General features: G+C 47.0%; 37 non-coding genes across 37 annotated transcripts; all 37 read left to right on the top strand.

The window, feature by feature from the left end:
- Positions 1-63: 63 nt before the first annotated feature.
- Positions 64-182, top strand: TRNAL-CAA (transfer RNA leucine (anticodon CAA)). The gene is made up of 2 exons: positions 64-101; positions 137-182. It is a non-coding gene; the product is annotated as a tRNA-Leu (tRNA).
- A 427-nt stretch (positions 183-609) lies between these two features.
- Positions 610-728, top strand: TRNAL-CAA (transfer RNA leucine (anticodon CAA)). The gene is made up of 2 exons: positions 610-647; positions 683-728. It is a non-coding gene; the product is annotated as a tRNA-Leu (tRNA).
- Positions 729-1,156: 428 nt separating this feature from the next.
- TRNAL-UAA (transfer RNA leucine (anticodon UAA)) lies at positions 1,157-1,275 on the top strand. The gene is made up of 2 exons: positions 1,157-1,194; positions 1,230-1,275. It is a non-coding gene; the product is annotated as a tRNA-Leu (tRNA).
- Positions 1,276-1,338: 63 nt separating this feature from the next.
- On the top strand, positions 1,339-1,457 carry TRNAL-CAA (transfer RNA leucine (anticodon CAA)). Its single transcript has 2 exons — positions 1,339-1,376; positions 1,412-1,457. It is a non-coding gene; the product is annotated as a tRNA-Leu (tRNA).
- Positions 1,458-4,031: 2,574 nt separating this feature from the next.
- TRNAL-CAA (transfer RNA leucine (anticodon CAA)) lies at positions 4,032-4,150 on the top strand. Its single transcript has 2 exons — positions 4,032-4,069; positions 4,105-4,150. It is a non-coding gene; the product is annotated as a tRNA-Leu (tRNA).
- Positions 4,151-4,395: 245 nt separating this feature from the next.
- TRNAL-UAA (transfer RNA leucine (anticodon UAA)) lies at positions 4,396-4,514 on the top strand. Its single transcript has 2 exons — positions 4,396-4,433; positions 4,469-4,514. It is a non-coding gene; the product is annotated as a tRNA-Leu (tRNA).
- A 246-nt stretch (positions 4,515-4,760) lies between these two features.
- TRNAL-UAA (transfer RNA leucine (anticodon UAA)) lies at positions 4,761-4,879 on the top strand. Its single transcript has 2 exons — positions 4,761-4,798; positions 4,834-4,879. It is a non-coding gene; the product is annotated as a tRNA-Leu (tRNA).
- A 431-nt stretch (positions 4,880-5,310) lies between these two features.
- TRNAL-CAA (transfer RNA leucine (anticodon CAA)) lies at positions 5,311-5,429 on the top strand. Its single transcript has 2 exons — positions 5,311-5,348; positions 5,384-5,429. It is a non-coding gene; the product is annotated as a tRNA-Leu (tRNA).
- Positions 5,430-6,039: 610 nt separating this feature from the next.
- Positions 6,040-6,158, top strand: TRNAL-CAA (transfer RNA leucine (anticodon CAA)). The gene is made up of 2 exons: positions 6,040-6,077; positions 6,113-6,158. It is a non-coding gene; the product is annotated as a tRNA-Leu (tRNA).
- A 3,120-nt stretch (positions 6,159-9,278) lies between these two features.
- On the top strand, positions 9,279-9,397 carry TRNAL-UAA (transfer RNA leucine (anticodon UAA)). The gene is made up of 2 exons: positions 9,279-9,316; positions 9,352-9,397. It is a non-coding gene; the product is annotated as a tRNA-Leu (tRNA).
- Positions 9,398-9,828: 431 nt separating this feature from the next.
- TRNAL-CAA (transfer RNA leucine (anticodon CAA)) lies at positions 9,829-9,947 on the top strand. The gene is made up of 2 exons: positions 9,829-9,866; positions 9,902-9,947. It is a non-coding gene; the product is annotated as a tRNA-Leu (tRNA).
- A 66-nt stretch (positions 9,948-10,013) lies between these two features.
- On the top strand, positions 10,014-10,132 carry TRNAL-CAA (transfer RNA leucine (anticodon CAA)). Its single transcript has 2 exons — positions 10,014-10,051; positions 10,087-10,132. It is a non-coding gene; the product is annotated as a tRNA-Leu (tRNA).
- Positions 10,133-10,742: 610 nt separating this feature from the next.
- TRNAL-UAA (transfer RNA leucine (anticodon UAA)) lies at positions 10,743-10,861 on the top strand. Its single transcript has 2 exons — positions 10,743-10,780; positions 10,816-10,861. It is a non-coding gene; the product is annotated as a tRNA-Leu (tRNA).
- Positions 10,862-10,924: 63 nt separating this feature from the next.
- On the top strand, positions 10,925-11,043 carry TRNAL-CAA (transfer RNA leucine (anticodon CAA)). The gene is made up of 2 exons: positions 10,925-10,962; positions 10,998-11,043. It is a non-coding gene; the product is annotated as a tRNA-Leu (tRNA).
- A 1,342-nt stretch (positions 11,044-12,385) lies between these two features.
- Positions 12,386-12,504, top strand: TRNAL-UAA (transfer RNA leucine (anticodon UAA)). The gene is made up of 2 exons: positions 12,386-12,423; positions 12,459-12,504. It is a non-coding gene; the product is annotated as a tRNA-Leu (tRNA).
- A 933-nt stretch (positions 12,505-13,437) lies between these two features.
- TRNAL-CAA (transfer RNA leucine (anticodon CAA)) lies at positions 13,438-13,556 on the top strand. The gene is made up of 2 exons: positions 13,438-13,475; positions 13,511-13,556. It is a non-coding gene; the product is annotated as a tRNA-Leu (tRNA).
- A 244-nt stretch (positions 13,557-13,800) lies between these two features.
- Positions 13,801-13,919, top strand: TRNAL-UAA (transfer RNA leucine (anticodon UAA)). Its single transcript has 2 exons — positions 13,801-13,838; positions 13,874-13,919. It is a non-coding gene; the product is annotated as a tRNA-Leu (tRNA).
- Positions 13,920-14,165: 246 nt separating this feature from the next.
- Positions 14,166-14,284, top strand: TRNAL-UAA (transfer RNA leucine (anticodon UAA)). Its single transcript has 2 exons — positions 14,166-14,203; positions 14,239-14,284. It is a non-coding gene; the product is annotated as a tRNA-Leu (tRNA).
- A 978-nt stretch (positions 14,285-15,262) lies between these two features.
- Positions 15,263-15,381, top strand: TRNAL-UAA (transfer RNA leucine (anticodon UAA)). Its single transcript has 2 exons — positions 15,263-15,300; positions 15,336-15,381. It is a non-coding gene; the product is annotated as a tRNA-Leu (tRNA).
- Positions 15,382-15,444: 63 nt separating this feature from the next.
- Positions 15,445-15,563, top strand: TRNAL-CAA (transfer RNA leucine (anticodon CAA)). Its single transcript has 2 exons — positions 15,445-15,482; positions 15,518-15,563. It is a non-coding gene; the product is annotated as a tRNA-Leu (tRNA).
- Positions 15,564-17,083: 1,520 nt separating this feature from the next.
- On the top strand, positions 17,084-17,202 carry TRNAL-UAA (transfer RNA leucine (anticodon UAA)). Its single transcript has 2 exons — positions 17,084-17,121; positions 17,157-17,202. It is a non-coding gene; the product is annotated as a tRNA-Leu (tRNA).
- A 933-nt stretch (positions 17,203-18,135) lies between these two features.
- On the top strand, positions 18,136-18,254 carry TRNAL-CAA (transfer RNA leucine (anticodon CAA)). The gene is made up of 2 exons: positions 18,136-18,173; positions 18,209-18,254. It is a non-coding gene; the product is annotated as a tRNA-Leu (tRNA).
- A 244-nt stretch (positions 18,255-18,498) lies between these two features.
- TRNAL-UAA (transfer RNA leucine (anticodon UAA)) lies at positions 18,499-18,617 on the top strand. Its single transcript has 2 exons — positions 18,499-18,536; positions 18,572-18,617. It is a non-coding gene; the product is annotated as a tRNA-Leu (tRNA).
- A 246-nt stretch (positions 18,618-18,863) lies between these two features.
- Positions 18,864-18,982, top strand: TRNAL-UAA (transfer RNA leucine (anticodon UAA)). The gene is made up of 2 exons: positions 18,864-18,901; positions 18,937-18,982. It is a non-coding gene; the product is annotated as a tRNA-Leu (tRNA).
- Positions 18,983-19,413: 431 nt separating this feature from the next.
- On the top strand, positions 19,414-19,532 carry TRNAL-CAA (transfer RNA leucine (anticodon CAA)). Its single transcript has 2 exons — positions 19,414-19,451; positions 19,487-19,532. It is a non-coding gene; the product is annotated as a tRNA-Leu (tRNA).
- Positions 19,533-19,597: 65 nt separating this feature from the next.
- On the top strand, positions 19,598-19,716 carry TRNAL-CAA (transfer RNA leucine (anticodon CAA)). Its single transcript has 2 exons — positions 19,598-19,635; positions 19,671-19,716. It is a non-coding gene; the product is annotated as a tRNA-Leu (tRNA).
- Positions 19,717-20,329: 613 nt separating this feature from the next.
- On the top strand, positions 20,330-20,448 carry TRNAL-UAA (transfer RNA leucine (anticodon UAA)). Its single transcript has 2 exons — positions 20,330-20,367; positions 20,403-20,448. It is a non-coding gene; the product is annotated as a tRNA-Leu (tRNA).
- A 64-nt stretch (positions 20,449-20,512) lies between these two features.
- On the top strand, positions 20,513-20,631 carry TRNAL-CAA (transfer RNA leucine (anticodon CAA)). The gene is made up of 2 exons: positions 20,513-20,550; positions 20,586-20,631. It is a non-coding gene; the product is annotated as a tRNA-Leu (tRNA).
- Positions 20,632-21,604: 973 nt separating this feature from the next.
- Positions 21,605-21,723, top strand: TRNAL-UAA (transfer RNA leucine (anticodon UAA)). The gene is made up of 2 exons: positions 21,605-21,642; positions 21,678-21,723. It is a non-coding gene; the product is annotated as a tRNA-Leu (tRNA).
- Positions 21,724-22,153: 430 nt separating this feature from the next.
- TRNAL-CAA (transfer RNA leucine (anticodon CAA)) lies at positions 22,154-22,272 on the top strand. Its single transcript has 2 exons — positions 22,154-22,191; positions 22,227-22,272. It is a non-coding gene; the product is annotated as a tRNA-Leu (tRNA).
- A 427-nt stretch (positions 22,273-22,699) lies between these two features.
- TRNAL-CAA (transfer RNA leucine (anticodon CAA)) lies at positions 22,700-22,818 on the top strand. Its single transcript has 2 exons — positions 22,700-22,737; positions 22,773-22,818. It is a non-coding gene; the product is annotated as a tRNA-Leu (tRNA).
- Positions 22,819-23,248: 430 nt separating this feature from the next.
- On the top strand, positions 23,249-23,367 carry TRNAL-UAA (transfer RNA leucine (anticodon UAA)). The gene is made up of 2 exons: positions 23,249-23,286; positions 23,322-23,367. It is a non-coding gene; the product is annotated as a tRNA-Leu (tRNA).
- A 246-nt stretch (positions 23,368-23,613) lies between these two features.
- On the top strand, positions 23,614-23,732 carry TRNAL-UAA (transfer RNA leucine (anticodon UAA)). The gene is made up of 2 exons: positions 23,614-23,651; positions 23,687-23,732. It is a non-coding gene; the product is annotated as a tRNA-Leu (tRNA).
- A 615-nt stretch (positions 23,733-24,347) lies between these two features.
- Positions 24,348-24,466, top strand: TRNAW-CCA (transfer RNA tryptophan (anticodon CCA)). The gene is made up of 2 exons: positions 24,348-24,385; positions 24,421-24,466. It is a non-coding gene; the product is annotated as a tRNA-Trp (tRNA).
- A 247-nt stretch (positions 24,467-24,713) lies between these two features.
- On the top strand, positions 24,714-24,832 carry TRNAL-CAA (transfer RNA leucine (anticodon CAA)). Its single transcript has 2 exons — positions 24,714-24,751; positions 24,787-24,832. It is a non-coding gene; the product is annotated as a tRNA-Leu (tRNA).
- A 247-nt stretch (positions 24,833-25,079) lies between these two features.
- On the top strand, positions 25,080-25,198 carry TRNAL-CAA (transfer RNA leucine (anticodon CAA)). The gene is made up of 2 exons: positions 25,080-25,117; positions 25,153-25,198. It is a non-coding gene; the product is annotated as a tRNA-Leu (tRNA).
- A 1,522-nt stretch (positions 25,199-26,720) lies between these two features.
- Positions 26,721-26,839, top strand: TRNAL-UAA (transfer RNA leucine (anticodon UAA)). The gene is made up of 2 exons: positions 26,721-26,758; positions 26,794-26,839. It is a non-coding gene; the product is annotated as a tRNA-Leu (tRNA).
- The last annotated feature ends 455 nt before the right edge of the window (positions 26,840-27,294 follow it).

Raw genomic sequence — 27,294 nt, 5'->3', positions numbered from 1 at the left:
AGTTTTTTTACTTTACTGCCAGCACGAAGTCAGTCTCTTCTTTTGCTGGGGCTGATATATCGTGTCAGAATGGCCGAGTGGTCTAAGGCGCCAGACTCAAGGGAAACCTTGCCCAGTGATACGGGTTGAACGAGGCTTCTGGTCCACGTATGTGGGCGTGGGTTCGAATCCCACTTCTGACAAACTTTTTTTACTTTACTACCAGCCCAAAGTCAGTGTCTCCTTTTGCTGGGGCTGAAATATCCTGTCAGAACGGCCGAGTGGTCTAAGGCTCCAGACTCAATGGAAACCGTGCCCAGTCATACGAGTTGAACGAGGCTTCAGGTCAACGTATGTGTGCGTGGGTGCGAATCCCACTTCTGACAAACTTTTTTACTTTACTACCAGAACAAAGTCAGTGTCTTTTGCTGCAGCTTATATATCGTGTCAGAACGGCCGAGTTGTCTAAGGCACCAGACTTAAGGGAAACATTGCCCGGTGATACGGTTTAAACGAGGCCTTTGGTCCAAGTATGTCGACGCGGGTTGGAATCCCACTTCTGACAATCTTTTTTTTACTTTACTACCAGCACGAAGTCAGTCTCTTCTTTTGCTGGGGCTGATATATCGTGTCAGAATGGCCGAGTGGTCTAAGGCGCCAGACTCAAGGGAAACCTTGCCCAGTGATACGAGTTGAACGAGGCTTCTGGTCCACGTATGTGGGCGTGGGTTCGAATCCCACTTCTGACAAACTTTTTTTTACTTCACTAACTGAACAAAGTCAGTGTCTCCTTTTGCTGGGGCTGATATATCGTATCAGAATGGCCGAGTGGTCTTAGGCGCCAGACTGAAGGGAAACCTTGCGCGGTGATGCAAGTTTAACGAGGCTTCTGGTCCACGTATGTGTGCGTGGGTTCGAATCTCACTTCCGGCATTTTTTTACTTTACTACCAGCACAAAGTCAGTGTCTCCTTTTGCTGGGGCTGAAATATCGTGTCACAATGGCCGAGTGGTCTAAGGCTCCAGACTCAAGGGAAACCTTGCCCAGTGATACGGGTTGAACGAGGCTTCTGGTCCACGTATGTGGGCGTGGGTTCGAATTCTATTCTGACAAACTTTTTTTTTACTTTACTACCAGAACAAAGTCAGTGTCTCCTTTTGCTGGACTGAAATATTGTGTCAGAATGGCCGAGTGGATGAAGGCGCCAGGCTTAAGGGAAACCTTGCCCAGTGATACGAGTGTAACGAGGCTTCTGGTCCACGTATGTTTGCGTGGGTTCGAATCCCACTTCTGACAAAGTTTTTTTACTTTACTACCAGCACAAAGTCAGTGTCTCCTTTTGCTGGGCTGAAATATTTTGTCAGAATGGCCGAGTGGTCGAAGGCGCTAGACTCAAGGGAAACATTGCCCGGTGATACGGGTTAAACGAGGCTTCTGGTCCACGTATGTGGGCGTGGGTTCGAATCCAACTTCTGACAATCTTTTTTTTTACTTCACTAACAGAACAAAGTCAGTGTATCCTTTTGCTGAGGCTGATATATCGTATCAGAATGGCCGAGTGGTCTAAGGCGCAAGACTGAAGGGAAACCTTGCTCGGTGATGCGAGTTGAACGAGGCTTCTGGTCCAAGGATGTGTGCGTGGGTTCCAATCTCACTTCCGTCAATTTGTTTTTACTTCACTAACAGAACAAAGTCAGTGTCTTCTTTTGCTGGGGCTGATATATCGTATCAGAATGGCCGAGTGGTCTAAGGCGCCTGACTGAAGGGAAACCTTGCTCGATGATGCGAGTTGAACGAGGTTTCTGGTCCACGTATGTGTGCGTGGGTTCGAATCTCACTTCCGTCAATTTTTTTTACTTTACTACCAGCACAGAGTCAGCGTCTTCTTTTGCTGAGGCTGACATCACGTATCGAATGGCCGAGTGGTCTAAGGCGCCAGGCTCAAGGTAAACCTTGCGCAGTGATATGGGTTGAACGAGGCTTCTGGTCCACGTATGAGGGCGTGGGTTTGAATCCTACTTCTGACAAACTTTTTTTATTTTACTACAAGAACAAAGTCAGTGTCTCCTTTTGCTGGGCTGAAATATTGTGTCAGAATGGCCGAGTGGTCGAAGGCGCTAGACTCAATGGAAACCGTGCCCAGTCATACGAGTTGAACGAGGCGTCAGGTCAACGTATGTGTGCGTGGGTGCGAATCCCACTTCTGACAAACTTTTTTTACTTTACTACCAGAGCAAAGTCAGTGTCTCTTTTTGCTGGGGCTGAAATATCGTATCATAATGGCCGAGTGGTCTAAGGCGCAAGACTGAAGGGAAACCTTGCTCGGTGATGCGAGTTGAACGAGGCTTCTGGTCCAAGGATGTGTGCGTGGGTTCCAATCTCACTTCCGTCAATTTTTTTTACTTCACTAACAGAACAAAGTCAGTGTCTTCTTTTTCTGGGGCTGATATTTCGTATCAGAATGGCCGAGTGGTCTAAGGCGCCTGACTGAAGGGAAACCTTGTTCGATGATGCGAGTTGAACGAGGTTTCTGGTCCACGTATGTGTGCGCGGGTTCGAATCTCACTTCCGTCAATTTTTTTTACTTTACTACCAGCACAGAGTCAGCGTCTTCTTTTGCTGAGGCTGACATCACGTATCGAATGGCCGAGTGGTCTAAGGCGCCAGACTCAAGGTAAACCTTGCGCAGTGATACGGGTTGAACGAGGCTTCTGGTCCACGTATGAGGGCGTGGGTTTGAATCCTACGTCTGACAAACTTTTTTTATTTTACTACAAGAACAAAGTCAGTGTCTCCTTTTGCTGGGCTGAAATATTGTGTCAGAATGGCCGAGTGGTCGAAGGCGCTAGACTCAATGGAAACTGTGCCCAGTCATACGAGTTGAACGAGGCGTCAGGTCAACGTATGTGTGCGTGGGTGCGAATCCCACTTCTGACAAACTTTTTTTACTTTACTACCAGAGCAAAGTCAGTGTCTTCTTTAGCTGGAGCTTATAAATCGTGTCAGAACGGCCGAGTTGTCTAAGGCACCAGACTTAAGGGAAACATTGCCCGGTGATACGGATTAAACGAGGCTTCTTGTCCACGTATGTGGGCGTGGGTTCGAATCCCACTTCTGACAAACTTTTTTTACTTTACTACCAGCACGAAGTCAGTGTTCTCTTTTGCTGGGGCTGATATATCGTGTCGGAATGGCCTCCAGGGACATGGAGGCCATTCTGACACGATATATCAGCCACAGAAAAAGAAGACACTGACTTCGTGAAAGCTCGCTTCTCTGTAGAATACCTGTACACAGTATCGCGCAAGGCGCTGTATAAGGATCTACTGAATACACTCTTCCCAACTCCATTGTACTGTTCACTCTACGCCAATCTTCCAGGTCACGATGTGTTGAAGCGAGTGCGCAAAATGTACATTCCACCGAATTCAAAACATTCTTCTATAAACTCCACTCTGAAACATTGGCGGTAAACGCATGGTTAGAAAGAAAAGGTATTTTCATTCCGTCTCTTAACTGCCATCTATGTGATGTGCCGGAAACGATTGAACATTGCTTTGTTAGCTGCAAAGATGCCTTACTGTTTTGGGATGTCCTTCAGCGAGCACTGAAAAAACGTTTTGTCAATAATTCTCACACAATACGTTATCTTCTGCCAGCAGCGCTTGATGAAGTACCATATGATATGTTTTTCCTCTTGGGTATGCACAGCTTGTGGAAGACACGAATGCAAGACCGCAATGTAGAGCCCACCACCTCTTCAAGCGCACACTTCATTCAAATGGCTATCCACCAGAAAAACATTTACGACGAGCTAGACTTTAGACCGGACTGGTACTCCGTCTTAGAGAACTGTTTGACCTCACCCCTTTTTTGTTTGTATAACACAATGTGAAGAACTCTCCATGTGAAGAACCCGCGCTGTGTTAGGCATTTAGGGTTTATGAGTAACACTTGAACGCTTACTTTCGCGATTTGATTGTACTTTTGTTCGCTTGATTTTGTCATGATTGCCCAAATACTTTAATAAATACCATGGTAAAAAAATTCGTGTCAGAATGGCCGAGTGGTCTAAGGCGCCAGACTCAAGGGAAACCTTGCCCACTGATAGGGGTTGAACGAGGCTTCTGGTCCACGTATGTGGGCGTGGGTTCGAATCTCATTTCTGTCAGTTTTTTTACTTTACTACCAGCACAGATTCAGCGTCTTCTTTTGCTGAGGCTGACATATCATATCAGAATGGCCGAGTCGTCTAAGGCGCCAGTCTCTAGGGAAACCTTGCGCAGTGATACGGGTTGAACGAGGCTTCTGGTCCACGTATGTGGGCGTGGGTTTAAATCCTACTTCTGACAAACTTTTTTTATTTTAGTACAAGAACAAAGCCAGTGTCTCCTTTGGTTAGGACCAAAGTATTGTGTCAAAATGGCCGAGTGGTCGAAGGCGCCAGACTTAAGGGAAACATTGCCCGGTGATACGGGTGAAACGAGGCCTTTGGTCCACGTATGTGGACGTGGGTTCGAATCCCACTTCTGACAAACTCTTTTTTTATTTACTACCAGCACAAAGTCAGTGTCTCCTTTTGCTGGGCTGAAATATTGTGTCAGAATGGCCGAGTGGTCGAAGGTGCTAGACTCAAGAGAAACCGTGCCAAGTCAATCTAGTTGAACGAGGCTTCAGGTCCACGTATGTGTGCGTGGGAGCGAATCCCACTTCTGACAAACTTTTTTTACTTTACTACCAGAACAAAGTCAGCGTCTTCTTTTGCTGGACCGAAATATTGTGTCAGAATGGCCGAGTGGTCGAAGGCGCCAGACTTAAGGGAAACCTTGCCCAGTGATACGGATTGAACGAGGCTTCTGGTCCACGTATGTGGGCGTGGGTTTGAATCCCAGTTCTGACAAGGTTTTTAATCTACTACCAGAAGAAAGTCAGTGTCTTCTTTTGCTGGCCTGAAATATCGTGTCAGAATGGCCGAGTGGTCCAAGGCACCAGACTTAAAGGAAACCTTGCCCAGTGATACGGGTTGAACGAGGCTTCTGGTCTACGTATGTGGGCGTGTGTTGAAATCCCACTTCTGAGAAGCTCTTCTTTTTACTTTACTACCAGCACAGAGTCAGCGTCTAATTTCGCTGATGCTGACATATCGTATCAGAATAGCCAAGTGGTCTAAGGCGCCAGACTCAAGGGAAACCTTTCCCAGTGATACGGGTTGAACGAGTCTTCTGGTCCACGTATGTGGGCGTGGGTTCGAATCCTATTCTGACAAACTTTTTTTTTTACTTTACTACCAGAACAAAGTCAGTGTCTCCTTTTGCTGGGCTGAAATATTGTGTCAGAATGGCCGAGCGGTCGAAGGCGCCAGACTCAAGGGAAACCTTGCCCAGTGATACGAGTTGAACGAGGCTTCTGGTCCACGTATGTGGGCGTGGGTTCGAATCCCACTTCTGACAAACTTTTTTTTACTTCACTAACTGAACAAAGTCAGTGTCTCCTTTTGCTGGGGCTGATATATCGTATCAGAATGGCCGAGCGGTCTTAGGCGCCAGACTGAAGGGAAACCTTGCGCGGTGATGCAAGTTTAACGAGGCTTCTGGTCCACGTATGTGTGCGTGGGTTCGAATCTCACTTCCGGCATTTTTTTACTTTACTACCAGCACAAAGTCAGTGTCTCCTTTTGCTGGGGCTGAAATATTGTGTCACAATGGCCGTGTGGTCTAAGGCTCCAGACTCAAGGGAAACCTTGCCCAGTGATACGGGTTGAACGAGGCTTCTGGTCCACGTATGTGGGCGTGGGTTCGAATTCTATTCTGACAAACTTTTTTTTTACTTTACTACCAGAACAAAGTCAGTGTCTCCTTTTGCTGGGCTGAAATATTGTGTCAGAATGGCCGAGTGGATGAAGGCGCCAGGCTTAAGGGAAACCTTGCCCAGTGATACGAGTGTAACGAGGCTTCTGGTCCACGTATGATTGCGTGGGTTCGAATCCAACTTCTGACAAAGTTTTTTTACTTTACTACCAGCACAAAGTCAGTGTCTCCTTTTGCTGGGCTGAAATATTTTGTCAGAATGGCCGAGTGGTCGAAGGCGCTAGACTCAAGGGAAACATTGCCCGGTGATACGGGTTAAACGAGGCTTCTGGTCCACGTATGTGGGCGTGGGTTCGAATCCAACTTCTGACAATCTTTTTTTTACTTCACTAACAGAACAAAGTCAGTGTATCCTTTTGCTGAGGCTGATATATCGTATCAGAATGGCCGAGTGGTCTAAGGCGCAAGACTGAAGGGAAACCTTGCTCGGTGATGCGAGTTGAACGAGGCTTCTGGTCCAAGGATGTGTGCGTGGGTTCCAATCTCACTTCCGTCAATTTTTTTTACTTCACTAACAGAACAAAGTCAGTGTCTTCTTTTGCTGGGGCTGATATACCGTATCAGAATGGCCGAGTGGTCTAAGGCGCCTGACTGAAGGGAAACCTTGCTCGATGATGCGAGTTGAACGAGGTTTCTGGTCCACGTATGTGTGCGTGGGTTCGAATCTCACTTCCGTCAATTTTTTTTACTTTACTACCAGCACAGAGTCAGCGTCTTCTTTTGCTGAGGCTGACATCACGTATCGAATGGCCGAGTGGTCTAAGGCGCCAGGCTCAAGGTGAACCTTGCGCAGTGATACGGGTTGAACGAGGCTTCTGGTCCACGTATGAGGGCGTGGGTTTGAATCCTACTTCTGACAAACTTTTTTTATTTTACTACAAGAACAAAGTCAGTGTCTCCTTTTCCTGGGCTGAAATATTGTGTCAGAATGGCCGAGTGGTCGAAGGCGCTAGACTCAATGGAAACCGTGCCCAGTCATACGAGTTGAACGAGGCGTCAGGTCAACGTATGTGTGCGTGGGTGCGAATCCCACTTCTGACAAACTTTTTTTACTTTACTACCAGAGCAAAGTCAGTGTCTCTTTTTGCTGGGGCTGAAATATCGTATCATAATGGCCGAGTGGTCTAAGGCGCAAGACTGAAGGGAAACCTTGCTCGGTGATGCGAGTTGAACGAGGCTTCTGGTCCAAGGATGTGTGCGTGGGTTCCAATCTCACTTCCGTCAATTTTTTTTTACTTCACTAACAGAACAAAGTCAGTGTCTTCTTTTGCTGGGGCTGATATATCGTATCAGAATGGCCGAGTGGTCTAAGGCGCCTGACTGAAGGGAAACCTTGTTCGATGATGCGAGTTGAACGAGGTTTCTGGTCCACGTATGTGTGCGTGGGTTCGAATCTCACTTCCGTCAATTTTTTTTACTTTACTACCAGCACAGAGTCAGCGTCTTTTTTTACTGAGGCTGACATCACGTATCGAATGGCCGAGTGGTCTAAGGCGCCAGACTCAAGGTAAACCTTGCGCAGTGATACGGGTTGAACGAGGCTTCTGGTCCACGTATGAGGGCGTGGGTTTGAATCCTACGTCTGACAAACTTTTTTTATTTTACTACAAGAACAAAGTCAGTGTCTCCTTTTGCTGGGCTGAAATATTGTGTCAGAATGGCCGAGTGGTCGAAGGCGCTAGACTCAATGGAAACCGTGCCCAGTCATACGAGTTGAACGAGGCGTCAGGTCAACGTATGTGTGCGTGGGTGCGAATCCCACTTCTGACAAACTTTTTTTACTTTACTACCAGAGCAAAGTCAGTGTCTTCTTTAGCTGGAGCTTATAAATCGTGTCAAAACGGCCGAGTTGTCTAAGGCACCAGACTTAAGGGAAACATTGCCCGGTGATACGAATTAAACGAGGCTTCTGGTCCACGTATGTGGGCGTGGGTTCGAATCCCACTTCTGACAAACTTTTTTTACTTTACTACCAGCACGAAGTCAGTGTTTTCTTTTGCTGGGGCTGATATATCGTGTCGGAATGGCCTCCAGGGACATGGAGGCCATTCTGACACGATATATCAGCCACAGAAAAAGAAGACACTGACTTCGTGAAAGCTCGCTTCTCTGTAGAATACCTGTACACAGTATCGCGCAAGGCGCTGTATAAGGATCTACTGAGTACACTCTTCCCAACTCCATTGTACTGTTCACTCTACGCCAATCTTCCAGGTCACGATGTGTTGAAGCGAGTGCGCAAAATGTACATTCCACCGAATTCAAAAACATTCTTCTATAAACTCCACTCTGAAACATTGGCGGTAAACGCATGGTTAGAAAGAAAAGGTATTTTCATTCCGTCTCTTAACTGCCATCTATGTGATGTGCCGGAAACGATTGAACATTGCTTTGTTAGCTGCAAAGATGCCTTACTGTTTTGGGATGTCCTTCAGCGAGCACTGAAAAAACGTTTTGTCATTAATTCTCACACAATACGTTATCTTCTGCCAGCAGCGCTTGATGAAGTACCATATGATATGTTTTTCCTCTTGGGTATGCACAGCTTGTGGAAGACACGAATGCAAGACCGCAATGTAGAGCCCACCACCTCTTCAAGCGCACACTTCATTCAAATGGCTATCCACCAGAAAAACATTTACGACGAGCTAGACTTTAGACCGGACTGGTACTCCGTCTTAGAGAACTGTTTGACCTCACCCCTTTTTTGTTTGTATAACACAATGTGAAGAACTCTCCATGTGAAGAACCCGCGCTGTGTTAGGCATTTAGTGTTTATGAGTAACACTTGAACGCTTACTTTCGCGATTTGATTGTACTTTTGTTCGCTTGATTTTGTCATGATTGCCCAAATACTTTAATAAATACCATGGTAAAAAAATTCGTGTCAGAATGGCCGAGTAGTCTAAGGCGCCAGACTCAAGGGAAACCTTGCCCACTGATAGGGGTTGAACGAGGCTTCTGGTCCACGTATGTGGGCGTGGGTTCGAATCTCATTTCTGTCAGTTTTTTTACTTTAGTACCAGCACAGATTCAGCGTCTTCTTTTGCTGAGGCTGACATATCGTATCAGAATGGCCGAGTCGTCTAAGGCGCCAGTCTCAAGGGAAACCTTGCGCAGTGATACGGGTTGAACGAGGCCTTTGGTCCACGTATGTGGACGTGGGTTCGAATCCCACTTCTGACAAACTCTTTTTTTATTTACTACCAGCACAAAGTCAGTGTCTCCTTTTGCTGGGCTGAAATATTGTGTCAGAATGGCCGAGTGGTCGAAGGTGCTAGACTCAAGAGAAACCGTGCCAAGTCAATCTAGTTGAACGAGGCTTCAGGTCCACGTATGTGTGCGTGGGAGCGAATCCCACTTCTGACAAACTTTTTTTACTTTACTACCAGAACAAAGTCAGCGTCTTCTTTTGCTGGACCGAAATATTGTGTCAGAATGGCCGAGTGGTCGAAGGCGCCAGACTTAAGGGAAACCTTGCCCAGTGATACGGATTGAACGAGGCTTCTGGTCCACGTATGTGGGCGTGGGTTTGAATCCCAGTTCTGACAAGGTTTTTAATCTACTACCAGAAGAAAGTCAGTGTCTTCTTTTGCTGGCCTGAAATATCGTGTCAGAATGGCCGAGTGGTCCAAGGCACCAGACCTAAAGGAAACCTTGCCCAGTGATACGGGTTGAACGAGGCTTCTGGTCTACGTATGTGGGTGTGTGTTGAAATCCCACTTCTGAGAAGCTCTTCTTTTTACTTTACTACCAGCACAGAGTCAGCGTCTAATTTCGCTGATGCTGACATATCGTATCAGAATAGCCAAGTGGTCTAAGGCGCCAGACTCAAGGGAAACCTTGCCCAGTGATACGGGTTGAACGAGGCTTCTGGTCCACGTATGTGTGCGTGGGTTTGAATCCCACTTATGACAAACACTTTTTTACTTTACTGCCAACACGAAGTCAGTCTCCTCTTTTGCTGGGGCTGATATATCGTGTCAGAATGGCCGAGTGGTCTAAGGCGCCAGACTCAAGGTAAACTTTGCCCAGTGATACGGGTTGAACGAGGCTTCTGGTCCACGTATGTAGGCGTGGGTTCGAATCCCACTTCTGACAAACTTTTTTTTTACTTTACTACCAGCACAGAGTCAGCGTCTGCTTTTGCTGAGGCTGACATATCGTATCAGAATGGCCGAGTGGTCTAAGGCTCCAGACTCAAGGGAAACCTTGCCCAGTGATACGGCTTGAACGAGGCTTCTGGTCTACGTATGTGGGCGTGGGTTCGAATCCCACTTCTGACAAACTTTGTTTACTTTACTGCCAGCACGAAGTCAGTCTCTTCTTTTGCTGGGGCTGATATATCGTGTCAGAATGGCCGAGTGGTCTAAGGCGCCAGACTCAAGGGAAACCTTGCCCAGTGATACGGGTTGAACGAGGCTTCTGGACCACGTATGCGGGCATTGGTTCGAATCCCTTTTCTGACAAACTTTTTTTTACTTCACCAACTGAACAAAGTCAGTGTCTCCTTTTGCTGGGGCTGATATATCGTATCAGAATGGCCGAGTGGTCTTAGGCGCCAGACTGAAGGGAAACCTTGCGCGGTGATGCAAATTTAACGAGGCTTCTGGTCCACGTATGTGTGCGTGGGTTCGAATCTCACTTCCGGCATTTTTTTACTTTACTACCAGCACAAAGTCAGTGTCTTCTTTTGCTGGGCTGAAATATCGTGTCACAATGGCCGAGTGGTCTAAGGCTCCAGACTCAAGGGAAACCTTGCCCAGTGATACGGGTTGAACGAGGCTTCTGGTCCACGTATGTGGGCGTGGGTTCGAATTCTATTCTGAGAAACTTTTTTTTTACTTTACTACAAGAACAAAGTCAGTGTCTCCTTTTGCTGGGCTGAAATATTGTGTCAGAATGGCCGAGTGGATGAAGGCGCCAGGCTTAAGGGAAACCTTGCCCAGTGATACGAGTGTAACGAGGCTTCTGGTCCACGTATGTTTGCGTGGGTTCGAATCCCACTTCTGACAAAGTTTTTTTACTTTACTACCAGCACAAAGTCAGTGTCTCCTTTTGCTGGGCTGAAATATTTTGTCAGAATGGCCGAGTGGTCGAAGGCGCTAGACTCAAGGGAAACATTGCCCGGTGATACGGGTTAAACGAGGCTTCTGGTCCACGTATGTGGGCGTGGGTTCGAATCCAACTTCTGACAATCTTTTTTTTACTTCACTAACAGAACACAGTCAGTGTATCCTTTTGCTGAGGCTGATATATCGTATCAGAATGGCCGAGTGGTCTAAGGCGCAAGACTGAAGGGAAACCTTGCTCGGTGATGCGAGTTGAACGAGGCTTCTGGTCCAAGGATGTGTGCGTGGGTTCCAATCTCACTTCCGTCAATTTGTTTTTACTTTACTACCAGCACAGAGTCAGCGTCTTCTTTTGCTGAGGCTGACATCACGTATCGAATGGCCGAGTGGTCTAAGGCGCCAGGCTCAAGGTAAACCTTGCGCAGTGATACGGGTTGAACGAGGCTTCTGGTCCACGTATGAGGGCGTGGGTTTGAATCCTACTTCTGACAAACTTTTTTTATTTTACTACAAGAACAAAGTCAGTGTCTCCTTTTGCTGGGCTGAAATATTGTGTCAGAATGGCCGAGTGGTCGAAGGCGCTAGACTCAATGGAAACCGTGCCCAGTCATACGAGTTGAACGAGGCGTCAGGTCAACGTATGTGTGCGTGGGTGCGAATCCCACTTCTGACAAACTTTTTTTACTTTACTACCAGAGCAAAGTCAGTGTCTCTTTTTGCTGGGGCTGAAATATCGTATCATAATGGCCGAGTGGTCTAAGGCGCAAGACTGAAGGGAAACCTTGCTCGGTGATGCGAGTTGAACGAGGCTTCTGGTCCAAGGATGTGTGCGTGGGTTCCAATCTCACTTCCGTCAATTTTTTTTACTTCACTAACAGAACAAAGTCAGTGTCTTCTTTTTCTGGGGCGGATATATCGTATCAGAATGGCCGAGTGGTCTAAGGCGCCTGACTGAAGGGAAACCTTGTTCGATGATGCGAGTTGAACGAGGTTTCTGGTCCACGTATGTGTGCGTGGGTTCGAATCTCACTTCCGTCAATTTTTTTTTTACTTTACTACCAGCACAGAGTCAGCGTCTTCTTTTGCTGAGGCTGACATCACGTATCGAATGGCCGAGTGGTCTAAGGCGCCAGACTCAAGGTAAACCTTGCGCAGTGATACGGGTTGAACGAGGCTTCTGGTCCACGTATGAGGGCGTGGGTTTGAATCCTACGTCTGACAAACTTTTTTTATTTTACTACAAGAACAAAGTCAGTGTCTCCTTTTGCTGGGCTGAAATATTGTGTCAGAATGGCCGAGTGGTCGAAGGCGCTAGACTCAATGGAAACCGTGCCCAGTCATACGAGTTGAACGAGGCGTCAGGTCAACGTATGTGTGCGTGGGTGCGAATCCCACTTCTGACAAACTTTTTTTACTTTACTACCAGAGCAAAGTCAGTGTCTTCTTTAGCTGGAGCTTATAAATCGTGTCAGAATGGCCGAGTTGTCTAAGGCACCAGACTTAAGGGAAACATTGCCCGGTGATACGGATTAAACGAGGCTTCTGGTCCACGTATGTGGGCGTGGGTTCGAATCCCACTTCTGACAAACTTTTTTTACTTTACTACCAGCACGAAGTCAGTGTTTTCTTTTGCTGGGGCTGATATATCGTGTCGGAATGGCCTCCAGGGACATGGAGGCCATTCTGACACGATATATCAGCCACAGAAAAAGAAGACACTGACTTCGTGAAAGCTCGCTTCTCTGTAGAATACCTGTACACAGTATCGCGCAAGGCGCTGTATAAGGATCTACTGAATACACTCTTCCCAACTCCATTGTACTGTTCACTCTACGCCAATCTTCCAGGTCACGATGTGTTGAAGCGAGTGCGCAAAATGTACATTCCACCGAATTCAAAAACATTCTTCTATAAACTCCACTCTGAAACATTGGCGGTAAACGCATGGTTAGAAAGAAAAGGTATTTTCATTCCGTCTCTTAACTGCCATCTATGTGATGTGCCGGAAACGATTGAACATTGCTTTGTTAGCTGCAAAGATGCCTTACTGTTTTGGGATGTCCTTCAGCGAGCACTGAAAAAACGTTTTGTCATTAATTCTCACACAATACGTTATCTTCTGCCAGCAGCGCTTGATGAAGTACCATATGATATGTTTTTCCTCTTGGGTATGCACAGCTTGTGGAAGACACGAATGCAAGACCGCAATGTAGAGCCCACCACCTCTTCAAGCGCACACTTCATTCAAATGGCTATCCACCAGAAAAACATTTACGACGAGCTAGACTTTAGACCGGACTGGTACTCCGTCTTAGAGAACTGTTTGACCTCACCCCTTTTTTGTTTGTATAACACAATGTGAAGAACTCTCCATGTGAAGAACCCGCGCTGTGTTAGGCATTTAGGGTTTATGAGTAACACTTGAACGCTTACTTTCGCGATTTGATTGTACTTTTGTTCGCTTGATTTTGTCATGATTGCCCAAATACTTTAATAAATACCATGGTAAAAAAATTCGTGTCAGAATGGCCGAGTGGTCTAAGGCGCCAGACTCAAGGGAAACCTTGCCCACTGATAGGGGTTGAACGAGGCTTCTGGTCCACGTATGTGGGCGTGGGTTCGAATCTCATTTCTGTCAGTTTTTTTACTTTACTACCAGCACAGATTCAGCGTCTTCTTTTGCTGAGGCTGACATATCGTATCAGAATGGCCGAGTCGTCTAAGGCGCCAGTCTCAAGGGAAACCTTGCGCAGTGATACGGGTTAAACGAGGCTTCTGGTCCACGTATGTGGGCGTGGGTTTAAATCCTACTTCTGACAAACTTTTTTATTTTAGTACAAGAACAAAGCCAGTGTCTCCTTTGGTTAGCACCAAAGTATTGTGTCAAAATGGCCGAGTGGTCGAAGGCGCCAGACTTAAGGGAAACATTTCCCGGTGATACGGGTGAAACGAGGCCTTTGGTCCACGTATGTGGACGTGGGTTCGAATCCCACTTCTGACAAACTCTTTTTTTATTTACTACCAGCACAAAGTCAGTGTCTCCTTTTGCTGGGCTGAAATATTGTGTCAGAATGGCCGAGTGGTCGAAGGTGCTAGACTCAAGAGAAACCGTGCCAAGTCAATCTAGTTGAACGAGGCTTCAGGTCCACGTATGTGTGCGTGGGAGCGAATCCCACTTCTGACAAACTTTTTTTACTTTACTACCAGAACAAAGTCAGCGTCTTCTTTTGCTGGACCGAAATATTGTGTCAGAATGGCCGAGTGGTCGAAGGCGCCAGACTTAAGGGAAACCTTGCCCAGTGATACGGATTGAACGAGGCTTCTGGTCCACGTATGTGGGCGTGGGTTTGAATCCCAGTTCTGACAAGGTTTTTAATCTACTACCAGAAGAAAGTCAGTGTCTTCTTTTGCTGGCCTGAAATATCGTGTCAGAATGGCCGAGTGGTCCAAGGCACCAGACTTAAAGGAAACCTTGCCCAGTGATACGGGTTGAACGAGGCTTCTGGTCTACGTATGTGGGCGTGTGTTGAAATCCCACTTCTGAGAAGCTCTTCTTTTTACTTTACTACCAGCACAGAGTCAGCGTCTAATTTCGCTGATGCTGACATATCGTATCAGAATAGCCAAGTGGTCTAAGGCGCCAGACTCAAGGGAAACCTTTCCCAGTGATACGGGTTGAACGAGTCTTCTGGTCCACGTATGTGGGCGTGGATTCGAATCCCACTACTGACAAACTTTTTTTACTTTACTACAAGCACAGAGTCAGCGTCTTCTTTTGCTGGGCTGAAATGTTGTGTCAGAATGGCCGAGTGGTCGAAGGCGCTAGACTCAATGGAAACCGTGCCCAGTCATACGAGTTGAACGAGGTTTCAGGTCAACGTATGTGTGCGTGCGTTCGAATCCCACTTCTGACAAAGTCTTTTTTTTTATTTACTACCAGCACAAAGTCAGCGTCTCCTTTTGCTGAGGCTGACATATCGTATCAGAATGGCCGAGTGGTCTTAGGCGCCAGACTGAAGGCAAACCTTGCGCGGTGATGCAAGATTAACGAGGCTTCTGGTCCACGTATGTGTGCGTGGGTTCGAATCTCACTTCCGGCATTTTTTTACTTTACTACCAGCACAAAGTCAGTGTCTCCTTTTGCTGGGGCTGAAATATCGTGTCACAATGGCCGTGTGGTCTAAGGCTCCAGACTCAAGGGAAACCTTGCCCAGTGATACGGGTTGAACGAGGCTTCTGGTCCACGTATGTGGGCGTGGGTTCGAATTCTATTCTGACAAACTTTTTTTTTACTTTACTACCAGAACAAAGTCAGTGTCTCCTTTTGCTGGGCTGAAATATTGTGTCAGAATGGCCGAGTGGATAAAGGCGCCAGGCTTAAGGGAAACCTTGCCCAGTGATACGAGTGTAACGAGGCTTCTGGTCCACGTATGTTTGCGTGGGTTCGAATCCCACTTCTGACAAAGTTTTTTTACTTTACTACCAGCACAAAGTCAGTGTCTCCTTTTGCTGGGCTGAAATATTTTGTCAGAATGGCCGAGTGGTCGAAGGCGCTAGACTCAAGGGAAACATTGCCCGGTGATACGGGTTAAACGAGGCTTCTGGTCCACGTATGTGGGCGTGGGTTCGAATCCAACTTCTGACATATTTTTTTTACTTCACTAACAGAACAAAGTCAGTGTATCCTTTTGCTGAGGCTGATATATCGTATCAGAATGGCCGAGTGGTCTAAGGCGCAAGACTGAAGGGAAACCTTGCTCGGTGATGCGAGTTGAACGAGGCTTCTGGTCCAAGGATGTGTGCGCGGGTTCCAATCTCACTTCCGTCAATTTTTTTTACTTCACTAACAGAACAAAGTCAGTGTCTTCTTTTGCTGGGGCTGATATATCGTATCAGAATGGCCGAGTGGTCTAAGGCGCCTGACTGAAGGGAAACCTTGCTCGATGATGCGAGTTGAACGAGGTTTCTGGTCCACGTATGTGTGCGTGGGTTCGAATCTCACTTCCGTCAATTTTTTTTACTTTACTACCAGCACAGAGTCAGCGTCTTCTTTTGCTGAGGCTGACATCACGTATCGAATGGCCGAGTGGTCTAAGGCGCCAGGCTCAAGGTAAACCTTGCGCAGTGATACGGGTTGAACGAGGCTTCTGGTCCACGTATGAGGGCGTGGGTTTGAATCCTACTTCTGACAAACTTTTTTTATTTTACTACAAGAACAAAGTCAGTGTCTCCTTTTGCTGTGCTGAAATATTGTGTCAGAATGGCCGAGTGGTCGAAGGCGCTAGACTCAATGGAAACCGTGCCCAGTCATACGAGTTGAACGAGGCGTCAGGTCAACGTATGTGTGCGTGGGTGCGAATCCCACTTCTGACAAACTTTTTTTACTTTACTACCAGAGCAAAGTCAGTGTCTCTTTTTGCTGGGGCTAAATATCGTATCATAATGGCCGAGTGGTCTAAGGGGCAAGACTGAAGGGAAACCTTGCTCGGTGATGCGAGTTGAACGAGGCTTCTGGTCCAAGGATGTGTGCGTGGGTTCCAATCTCACTTCCGTCAATTTTTTTTTACTTCACTAACAGAACAAAGTCAGTGTCTTCTTTTGCTGGGGCTGATATATCGTATCAGAATGGCCGAGTGGTCTAAGGCGCCTGACTGAAGGGAAACCTTGTTCGATGATGCGAGTTGAACGAGGTTTCTGGTCCACGTATGTGTGCGTGGGTTCGAATCTCACTTCCGTCAATTTTTTTTACTTTACTACCAGCACAGAGTCAGCGTCTTCTTTTGCTGAGGCTGACATCACGTATCGAATGGCCGAGTGGTCTAAGGCGCCAGACTCAAGGTAAACCTTGCGCAGTGATACGGGTTGAACGAGGCTTCTGGTCCACGTATGAGGGCGTGGGTTTGAATCCTACGTCTGACAAACTTTTTTTACTTTACTACAAGAACAAAGTCAGTGTCTCCTTTTGCTGGGCTGAAATATTGTGTCAGAATGGCCGAGTGGTCGAAGGCGCTAGACTCAATGGAAACCGTGCCCAGTCATACGAGTTGAACGAGGCGTCAGGTCAACGTATGTGTGCGTGGGTGCGAATCCCACTTCTGACAAACTTTTTTTACTTTACTACCAGAGCAAAGTCAGTGTCTTCTTTAGCTGGAGCTTATAAATCGTGTCAGAACGGCCGAGTTGTCTAAGGCACCAGACTTAAGGGAAACATTGCCCGGTGATACGGATTAAACGAGGCTTCTGGTCCACGTATGTGGGCGTGGGTTCGAATCCCACTTCTGACAAACTTTTTTTACTTTACTACCAGCACGAAGTCAGTGTTTTCTTTTGCTGGGGCTGATATATCGTGTCGGAATGGCCTCCAGGGACATGGAGGCCATTCTGACACGATATATCAGCCACAGAAAAAGAAGACACTGACTTCGTGAAAGCTCGCTTCTCTGTAGAATACCTGTACACAGTATCGCGCAAGGCGCTGTATAAGGATCTACTGAATACACTCTTCCCAACTCCATTGTACTGTTCACTCTACGCCAATCTTCCAGGTCACGATGTGTTGAAGCGAGTGCGCAAAATGTACATTCCACCGAATTCAAAAACATTCTTCTATAAACTCCACTCTGAAACATTGGCGGTAAACGCATGGTTAGAAAGAAAAGGTATTTTCCTTCCGTCTCTTAACTGCCATCTATGTGATGTGCCGGAAACGATTGAACATTGCTTTGTTAGCTGCAAAGATGCCTTACTGTTTTGGGATGTCCTTCAGCGAGCACTGAAAAAACGTTTTGTCATTAATTCTCACACAATACGTTATCTTCTGCCAGCAGCGCTTGATGAAGTACCATATGATATGTTTTTCCTCTTGGGTATGCACAGCTTGTGGAAGACACGAATGCAAGACCGCAATGTAGAGCCCACCACCTCTTCAAGCGCACACTTCATTCAAATGGCTATCCACCAGAAAAACATTTACGACGAGCTAGACTTTAGACCGGACTGGTACTCCGTCTTAGAGAACTGTTTGACCTCACCCCTTTTTTGTTTGTATAACACAATGTGAAGAACTCTCCATGTGAAGAACCCGCGCTGTGTTAGGCATTTAGTGTTTATGAGTAACACTTGAACGCTTACTTTCGCGATTTGATTGTACTTTTGTTCGCTTGATTTTGTCATGATTGCCCAAATACTTTAATAAATACCATGGTAAAAAAATTCGTGTCAGAATGGCCGAGTGGTCTAAGGCGCCAGACTCAAGGGAAACCTTGCCCACTGATAGGGGTTGAACGAGGCTTCTGGTCCACGTATGTGGGCGTGGGTTCGAATCTCATTTCTGTCAGTTTTTTTACTTTACTACCAGCACAGATTCAGCGTCTTCTTTTGCTGAGGCTGACATATCGTATCAGAATGGCCGAGTCGTCTAAGGCGCCAGTCTCAAGGGAAACCTTGCGCAGTGATACGGGTTGAACGAGGCTTCTGGTCCACGTATGTGGGCGTGGGTTTAAATCCTACTTCTGACAAACTTTTTTATTTTAGTACAAGAACAAAGCCAGTGTCTCCTTTGGTTAGGACCAAAGTATTGTGCCAGAATGGCCGAGTGGTCGTAGGCGCCAGACTTAAGGGAAACATTGCCTGGTGATACGGGTTAAACGAGGCCTTTGGTCCACGTATGTGGACGTGGGTTCGAATCCCACTTCTGACAAACTCTTTTTTTATTTACAACCAGCACAAAGTCAGTGTCTCCTTTTGCTGGGCTGAAATATTGTGTCAGAATGGCCGAGTGGTCGAAGGTGCTAGACTCAAGAGAAACCGTGCCAAGTCAATCTAGTTGAACGAGGCTTCAGGTCCACGTATGTGTGCGTGGGAGCGAATCCCACTTCTGACAAACTTTTTTTACTTTACTACCAGAACAAAGTCAGCGTCTTCTTTTGCTGGACCGAAATATTGTGTCAGAATGGCCGAGTGGTCGAAGGCGCCAGACTTAAGGGAAACCTTGCCCAGTGATACGGATTGATCGAGGCTTCTGGTCCACGTATGTGGGCGTGGGTTTGAATCCCAGTTCTGACAAGGTTTTTAATCTACTACCAGAAGAAAGTCAGTGTCTTCTTTTGCTGGCCTGAAATATCGTGTCAGAATGGCCGAGTGGTCCAAGGCACCAGACCTAAAGGAAACCTTGCCCAGTGATACGGGTTGAACGAGGCTTCTGGTCTACGTATGTGGGCGTGTGTTGAAATCCCACTTCTGAGAAGCTCTTCTTTTTACTTTACTACCAGCACAGAGTCAGCGTCTAATTTCGCTGATGCTGACATATCGTATCAGGATAGCCAAGTGGTCTAAGGCGCCAGACTCAAGGGAAACCTTGCCCAGTGATACGGGTTGAACGAGGCTTCTGGTCCACGTATGTGTGCGTGAGTTTGAATCCCACTTATGACAAACACTTTTTTACTTTACTGCCAGCACGAAGTCAGTCTCTTCTTTTGCTGGGGCTGATATATCGTGTCAGAATGGCCGAGTGGTCTAAGGCGCCAGACTCAAGGTAAACTTTGCCCAGTGATACGGGTTGAACGAGGCTTCTGGTCCACGTATGTAGGCGTGGGTTCGAATCCCACTTCTGACAAACTTTTTTTTACTTTACTACCAGCACAGAGTCAGCGTCTACTTTTGCTGAGGCTGACATATCGTATCAGAATGGCCGAGTGGTCTAAGGCTCCAGACTCAAGGGAAACCTTGCCCAGTGATACGGGTTGAACGAGGCTTCTGGTCTACGTATGTGGGCGTGGGTTCGAATCCCACTTCTGACAAACTTTGTTTACTTTACTGCCAGCACGAAGTCAGTCTCTTCTTTTGCTGGGGCTGATATATCGTGTCAGAATGGCCGAGTGGTCTAAGGCGCCAGACTCAAGGGAAACCTTGCCCAGTGATACGGGTTGAACGAGGCTTCTGGACCACGTATGCGGGCATTGGTTCGAATCCCTTTTCTGACAAACTTTTTTTTACTTCACTAACAGAACAAAGTCAGTGTCTCCTTTTGCTGGAGCTGATATATCGTATCAGAATGGCCGAGTGGTCTAAGGCGCCAGACTGAAGGGAAACCTTGCGCGGTGATGCGAGTTGAACGAGGCTTCTGGTCCACGTATGTGTGCGTGGGTTCAAATCTCACTTCCGTCAATTTTTGTTTACTTTACTACCAGCTCAAAGTCAGTGTCTTCTTTTGCTGGAGCTGAAATATAGTGTCAGAATGGCCGAGTGGTCTAAGGCTCCAGACTCAAGGGAAACCTTGCCCAGTGATACGGGTTGAACGAGGCTTCTGGTCCACGTATGTGGGCGTGGGTTCGAATTCTATTTTGACAAACTTTTTTTTACTTTACTACCAGAACAAAGTCAGCGGCTCCTTTTGCTGGGCTGAAATATTGTGTCAGAATGGCCGAGTGGTCGAAGGCGCCAGACTTAAGGGAAACCTTCCCCAGTGATAAGAGTGTAACGAGGCTTCTGGTCCACGTATGTGGGCGTGGGTTCGAATCTCACTTCTGACAAACTTTTTTTACTTTACTGCCAGCACGAAGTCAGTCTCTTCTTTTGCTGGGGCTGATATATCGTGTCAGAATGGCCGAGTGGTCTAAGGCGCCAGACTCAAGGGAAACCTTGCCCAGTGATACGGTTTGAACGAGGCTTCTGGTCCACGTATTTTGGCGTGGGTTAGAATCCCACTTCTGACAAACTTTTTTACTTCAATAACAGAACAAAGTCAGTGTCTCCTTTTGCTGGGGCTGATATATCGTATCAGAATGGCCGAGTGGTCTAAGGCGCCATACTAAAGGGAAACCTTGCTCGGTGATGCGAGTTGAACGAGGTTTCTGGTCCACGTATGTGTGCGTGGGTTCGAATCTCACTTCCGTCATTTTTTTTTATTTTACTACAAGAACAAAGTCAGTGTCTCCTTTTGCTGGGCTGAAATATTGTGTCAGAATGGCCGAGTGTCGAAGGTGCTAGACTCAAAGGAAACCGTGCCCAGTCATACTAGTTGAACGAGGCTTCTGGTCCACGTACGTGTGCGTGGGTGCGAATCCCACTTCTGACAAACTTTTTTACTTTACTACCAGAACAAAGTCAGTGTCTTCTTTTGCTGCAGCTTATATATCGTGTCAGAACGGCCGAGTTGTCTAAGGCACCAGACTTAAGGGAAACATTGCCCGGTGATACGGGTTAAACGAGGCCTTTGGTCCAAGTATGTCGATGTGGGTTGGAATCCCACTTCTGGCAAACTTTTTTTTTACTTCACTAACAGAACAAAGTCAGTGTCTCCTTTTGCTGGGGATGATATATCGTATCAGAATGGCCGAGTGGTCTAAGGCGCCACACTGAAGGGAAACCTTGCGCGGTGATGCGAGTTTAACGAGGCTTCTGGTCCACGTATGTGTGCGTGAGTTCGAATCTCACTTCCGGCAATTTTTTTTACTTTACTACCAGCACAAAGTCAGTGTCTCCTTTTGCTGGGGCTGAAGTATCGTGTCAGAATGGCCGAGTGGTCTAAGGCTCCAGACTCAAGGGAAACCTTGCCCAGTGATACGGGTTGAACGAGGCTTCTGGTCATCGTATGTGGGCGTGGGTTCGAATCCTATTCTCACAAACGTTTTTTACTTTACTGCCAGAACAAAGTCAGTGTCTGCTTTTGCTGGGCTGAAATATTGTGTCAGAATGGCCGAGTAGTCAAAGGCGCCAGACTTAAGGGAAACCGTGCCCAGTGATACGGGTTGAACGAGGCTTCTGGTCCACGTACGTGGGCGTGGGTTCGAATCCCACTTCTGACAAACTTTTTTTACTTTACGACCAGCACAGAGTCAGCGTCTTCTTTTGCTGAGGCTGACATATCGTGTCAGAATGGCCGCCTGGTTTAAGGCGCAAGACTGAAGGAAAACCTTGCTCGGTGATACGGGTTGAACGAGGCTTCTGCTCCACGTATGTGGGCGTGGGTTCGAATTCTATTCTGACAAACTTTTTTTTTACTTTACTACCAGAACAAAGTCAGTGTCTCCTTTTGCTGGGCTGAAATATTGTTTCAGAATGGCCGAGTGGTCGAAGGCGCCAGGCTTAAGGGAAACCTTGCCCAGTGATACGAGTGTAAGGAGGCTTCTGGTCCACGTATGTGTGCGTGGGTTCGAATCCCACTTCTGACAAAGTTTTTTTACTTTACTGCCAGCACGAAGTCAGTGTCTTCTTTTGCTGGGGCTGATATATCGTGTCAGAATGGCCGAGTGGTCTAAGGCGCCAGACTCAAGGGAAACCTTGCCCAGTGATACGGGTTGAACGAGGCTTCTGGTCCACGTATGTGGGCGTGGGTTCGAATCCCACTTCTGACAAACTTTTTTTACTTTACTACGAGCCCAAAGTCAGTGTCTCCTTTTGCTGGGGCTGAAATATCCTGTCAGAACGGCCGAGTGGTCTAAGGCTCCAGACTCAATGGAAACCGTGCCCAGTCATACGAGTTGAACGAGGCTTCAGGTCAACGTATGTGTGCGTGGGTGCGAATCCCACTTCTGACAAACTTTGTTACTTTACTACCAGAACAAAGTCAGTGTCTTTTGCTGCAGCTTATATATCGTGTCAGAACGGCCGAGTTGTCTAAGGCACCAGACTTAAGGGAAACATTGCCCGGTGATACGGTTTAAACGAGGCCTTTGGTCCAAGTATGTCGACGCGGGTTGGAATCCCACTTCTGACAATCTTTTTTTTACTTTACTACCAGCACGAAGTCAGTCTCTTCTTTTGCTGGGGCTGATATATCGTGTCAGAATGGCCGAGTGGTCTAAGGCGCCAGACTCAAGGGAAACCTTGCCCAGTGATACGAGTTGAACAAGGCTTCTGGTCCACGTATGTGGGCGTGGGTTCGAATCCCACTTCTGACAAACTTTTTTTTACTTCACTAACTGAACAAAGTCAGTGTCTCCTTTTGCTGGGGCTGATATATCGTATCAGAATGGCCGAGTGGTCTAAGGCGCAAGACTGAAGGGAAACCTTGCTCGGTGATGCGAGTTGAACGAGGCTTCTGGTCCAAGGATGTGTGCGTGGGTTCCAATCTCACTTCCGTCAATTTTTTTTACTTTACTACCAGCACAGAGTCAGCGTCTTCTTTTGCTGAGGCTGACATATCGTATCAGAATGGCCGAGTCGTCTAAGGCGCCAGTCTCAAGGGAAACCTTGCGCAGTGATACGGGTTGAACGAGGCTTCTGGTCCACGTATGTGGGCGTGGGTTTAAATCCTACTTCTGACAAACTTTTTTTATTTTAGTACAAGAACAAAGCCAGTGTCTCCTTTGGTTAGGACCAAAGTATTGTGTCAAAATGGCCGAGTGGTCGAAGGCGCCAGACTTAAGGGAAACATTGCCCGGTGATACGGGTTAAACGAGGCCTTTGGTCCACGTATGTGGACGTGGGTTCGAATCCCACTTCTGACAAACTCTTTTTTTATTTACTACCAGCACAAAGTCAGTGTCTCCTTTTGCTGGGCTGAAATATTGTGTCAGAATGGCCGAGTGGTCGAAGGTGCTAGACTCAAGAGAAACCGTGCCAAGTCAATCTAGTTGAACGAGGCTTCAGGTCCACGTATGTGTGCGTGGGAGCGAATCCCACTTCTGACAAACTTTTTTTACTTTACTACCAGAACAAAGTCAGCGTCTTCTTTTGGTGGACCGAAATATTGTGTCAGAATGGCCGAGTGGTCGAAGGCGCCAGACTTAAGGGAAACCTTGCCCAGTGATACGGATTGAACGAGGCTTCTGGTCCACGTATGTGGGCGTGGGTTTGAATCCCAGTTCTGACAAGGTTTTTAATCTACTACCAGAAGAAAGTCAGTGTCTTCTTTTGCTGGCCTGAAATATCGTGTCAGAATGGCCGAGTGGTCCAAGGCACCAGACTTAAAGGAAACCTTGCCCAGTGATACGGGTTGAACGAGGCTTCTGGTCTACGTATGTGGGCGTGTGTTGAAATCCCACTTCTGAGAAGCTCTTCTTTTTACTTTACTACCAGCACAGAGTCAGCGTCTAATTTCGCTGATGCTGACATATCGTATCAGAATAGCCAAGTGGTCTAAGGCGCCAGACTCAAGGGAAACCTTTCCCAGTGATACGGGTTGAACGAGTCTTCTGGTCCACGTATGTGGGCGTGGATTCGAATCCCACTACTGACAAACTTTTTTTACTTTACTACAAGCACAGAGTCAGCGTCTTCTTTTGCTGGGCTGAAATGTTGTGTCAGAATGGCCGAGTGGTCAAAGGCGCTAGACTCAATGGAAACCGTGCCCAGTCATACGAGTTGAACGAGGTTTCAGGTCAACGTATGTGTGCGTGCGTTCGAATCCCACTTCTGACAAAGTCTTTTTTTTTATTTACTACCAGCACAAAGTCAGCGTCTCCTTTTGCTGAGGCTGACATATCGTATCAGAATGGCCGAGTGGTCTAAGGCGCCAGACTCCAGGGAAACCTTGCGCAGTGATACGGGTTGAACGAGGCTTCTGGTCCACGTATGTGGGCGTGGGTTTGAATCCCACTTCTGACAAACTTTTTTTATTTTAGTACAAGAACAAAGCCAGTGTCTCCTTTGGTTAGGACCAAAGTATCGTGTCAGAATGGCAGAGTGGTCTAAGGCTCCAGACTCAAGGGAAACTTTGCCCAGTGATACGGGTTGAACGAGGCTTGTGGTCCACGTATGTGGGCGTGGGTTCGAATCCTATTCTGACAAACTTTTTTTTTACTTTACTACCAGAACAAAGTCAGTGTCTTCTTTTGCTGGGCTGAAATATTGTGTCAGAATGGCCGAGCGGTCGAAGGCGCCAGACTCAAGGGAAACCTTGCCCAGTGATACGAGTTGAACGAGGCTTCTGGTCCATGTATATGGGCGTGGGTTCGAATCCCACTTCTGACAAACTTTTTTTTACTTCACTAACTGAACAAAGTCAGTGTCTCCTTTTGCTGGGGCTGATATATCGTATCAGAATGGCCGAGTGGTCTTAGGCGCTAGACTGAAGGGAAACCTTGCGCGGTGATGTAAGTTTAACGAGGCTTCTGGTCCACGTATGTTTGCGCGGGTTCGAATCCCACTTCTGACAAAGTTTTTTTACTTTACTACCAGCACAAAGTCAGTGTCTTCTTTTGCTGGGCTGAAATATTTTGTCAGAATGGCCGAGTGGTCGAAGGCGCTAGACTCAAGGGAAACATTGCCCGGTGATACGGGTTAAACGAGGCTTCTGGTCCACGTATGTGGGCGTGGGTTCGAATCCAACTTCTGACAATCTTTTTTTTACTTCACTAACAGAACAAAGTCAGTGTATCCTTTTGCTGAGGCTGATATATCGTATCAGAATGGCCGAGTGGTCTAAGGCGCAAGACTGAAGGGAAACCTTGCTCGGTGATGCGAGTTGAACGAGGCTTCTGGTCCAAGGATGTGTGCGTGGGTTCCAATCTCCCTTCCGTCAATTTTTTTTACTTCACTAACAGAACAAAGTCAGTGTCTTCTTTTGCTGGGGCTGATATATCGTATCAGAATGGCCGAGTGGTCTAAGGCGCCTGACTGAAGGGAAACCTTGCTCGATGATGCGAGTTGAACGAGGTTTCTGGTCCACGTATGTGTGCGTGGGTTCGAATCTCACTTCCGTCAATTTTTTTTACTTTACTACCAGCACAGAGTCAGCGTCTTCTTTTGCTGAGGCTGACATCACGTATCGAATGGCCGAGTGGTCTAAGGCGCCAGGCTCAAGGTAAACCTTGCGCAGTGATACGGGTTGAACGAGGCTTCTGGTCCACGTATGAGGGCGTGGGTTTGAATCCTACTTCTGACAAACTTTTTTTATTTTACTACAAGAACAAAGTCAGTGTCTCCTTTTGCTGGGCTGAAATATTGTGTCAGAATGGCCGAGTGGTCGAAGGCGCTAGACTCAATGGAAACCGTGCCCAGTCATACGAGTTGAACGAGGCGTCAGGTCAACGTATGTGTGCGTGGGTGCGAATCCCACTTCTGACAAACTTTTTTTACTTTACTACCAGAGCAAAGTCAGTGTCTCTTTTTGCTGGGGCTGAAATATCGTATCATAATGGCCGAGTGGTCTAAGGCGCAAGACTGAAGGGAAACCTTGCTCGGTGATGCGAGTTGAACGAGGCTTCTGGTCCAAGGATGTGTGCGTGGGTTCCAATCTCACTTCCGTCAATTTTTTTTTACTTCACTAACAGAACAAAGTCAGTGTCTTCTTTTGCTGGGGCTGATATATCGTATCAGAATGGCCGAGTGGTCTAAGGCGCCTGACTGAAGGGAAACCTTGTTCGATGATGCGAGTTGAACGAGGTTTCTGGTCCACGTATGTGTGCGTGGGTTCGAATCTCACTTCCGTCAATTTTTTTTACTTTACTACCAGCACAGAGTCAGCGTCTTCTTTTGCTGAGGCTGACATCACGTATCGAATGGCCGAGTGGTCTAAGGCGCCAGACTCAAGGTAAACCTTGCGCAGTGATACGGGTTGAACGAGGCTTCTGGTCCACGTATGAGGGCGTGGGTTTGAATCCTACGTCTGACAAACTTTTTTTATTTTACTACAAGAACAAAGTCAGTGTCTCCTTTTGCTGGGCTGAAATATTGTGTCAGAATGGCCGAGTGGTCGAAGGCGCTAGACTCAATGGAAACCGTGCCCAGTCATACGAGTTGAACGAGGCGTCAGGTCAACGTATGTGTGCGTGGGTGCGAATCCCACTTCTGACAAACTTTTTTTACTTTACTACCAGAGCAAAGTCAGTGTCTTCTTTAGCTGGAGCTTATAAATCGTGTCAGAACGGCCGAGTTGTCTAAGGCACCAGACTTAAGGGAAACATTGCCCGGTGATACGGATTAAACGAGGCTTCTGGTCCACGTATGTGGGCGTGGGTTCGAATCCCACTTCTGACAAACTTTTTTTACTTTACTACCAGCACGAAGTCAGTGTTTTCTTTTGCTGGGGCTGATATATCGTGTCGGAATGGCCTCCAGGGACATGGAGGCCATTCTGACACGATATATCAGCCACAGAAAAAGAAGACACTGACTTCGTGAAAGCTCGCTTCTCTGTAGAATACCTGTACACAGTATCGCGCAAGGCGCTGTATAAGGATCTACTGAGTACACTCTTCCCAACTCCATTGTACTGTTCACTCTACGCCAATCTTCCAGGTCACGATGTGTTGAAGCGAGTGCGCAAAATGTACATTCTACCGAATTCAAAAACATTCTTCTATAAACTCCACTCTGAAACATTGGCGGTAAACGCATGGTTAGAAAGAAAATGTATTTTCATTCCGTCTCTTAACTGCCATCTATGTGATGTGCCGGAAACGATTGAACATTGCTTTGTTAGCTGCAAAGAT

Source organism: Rhipicephalus microplus, chromosome 2, assembly GCF_043290135.1.
Source record: "Rhipicephalus microplus isolate Deutch F79 chromosome 2, USDA_Rmic, whole genome shotgun sequence".
Classification (NCBI taxonomy): Eukaryota; Metazoa; Arthropoda; class Arachnida; order Ixodida; family Ixodidae; genus Rhipicephalus; species Rhipicephalus microplus.
This window is presented reverse-complemented; position numbering and strand designations above follow the sequence as displayed.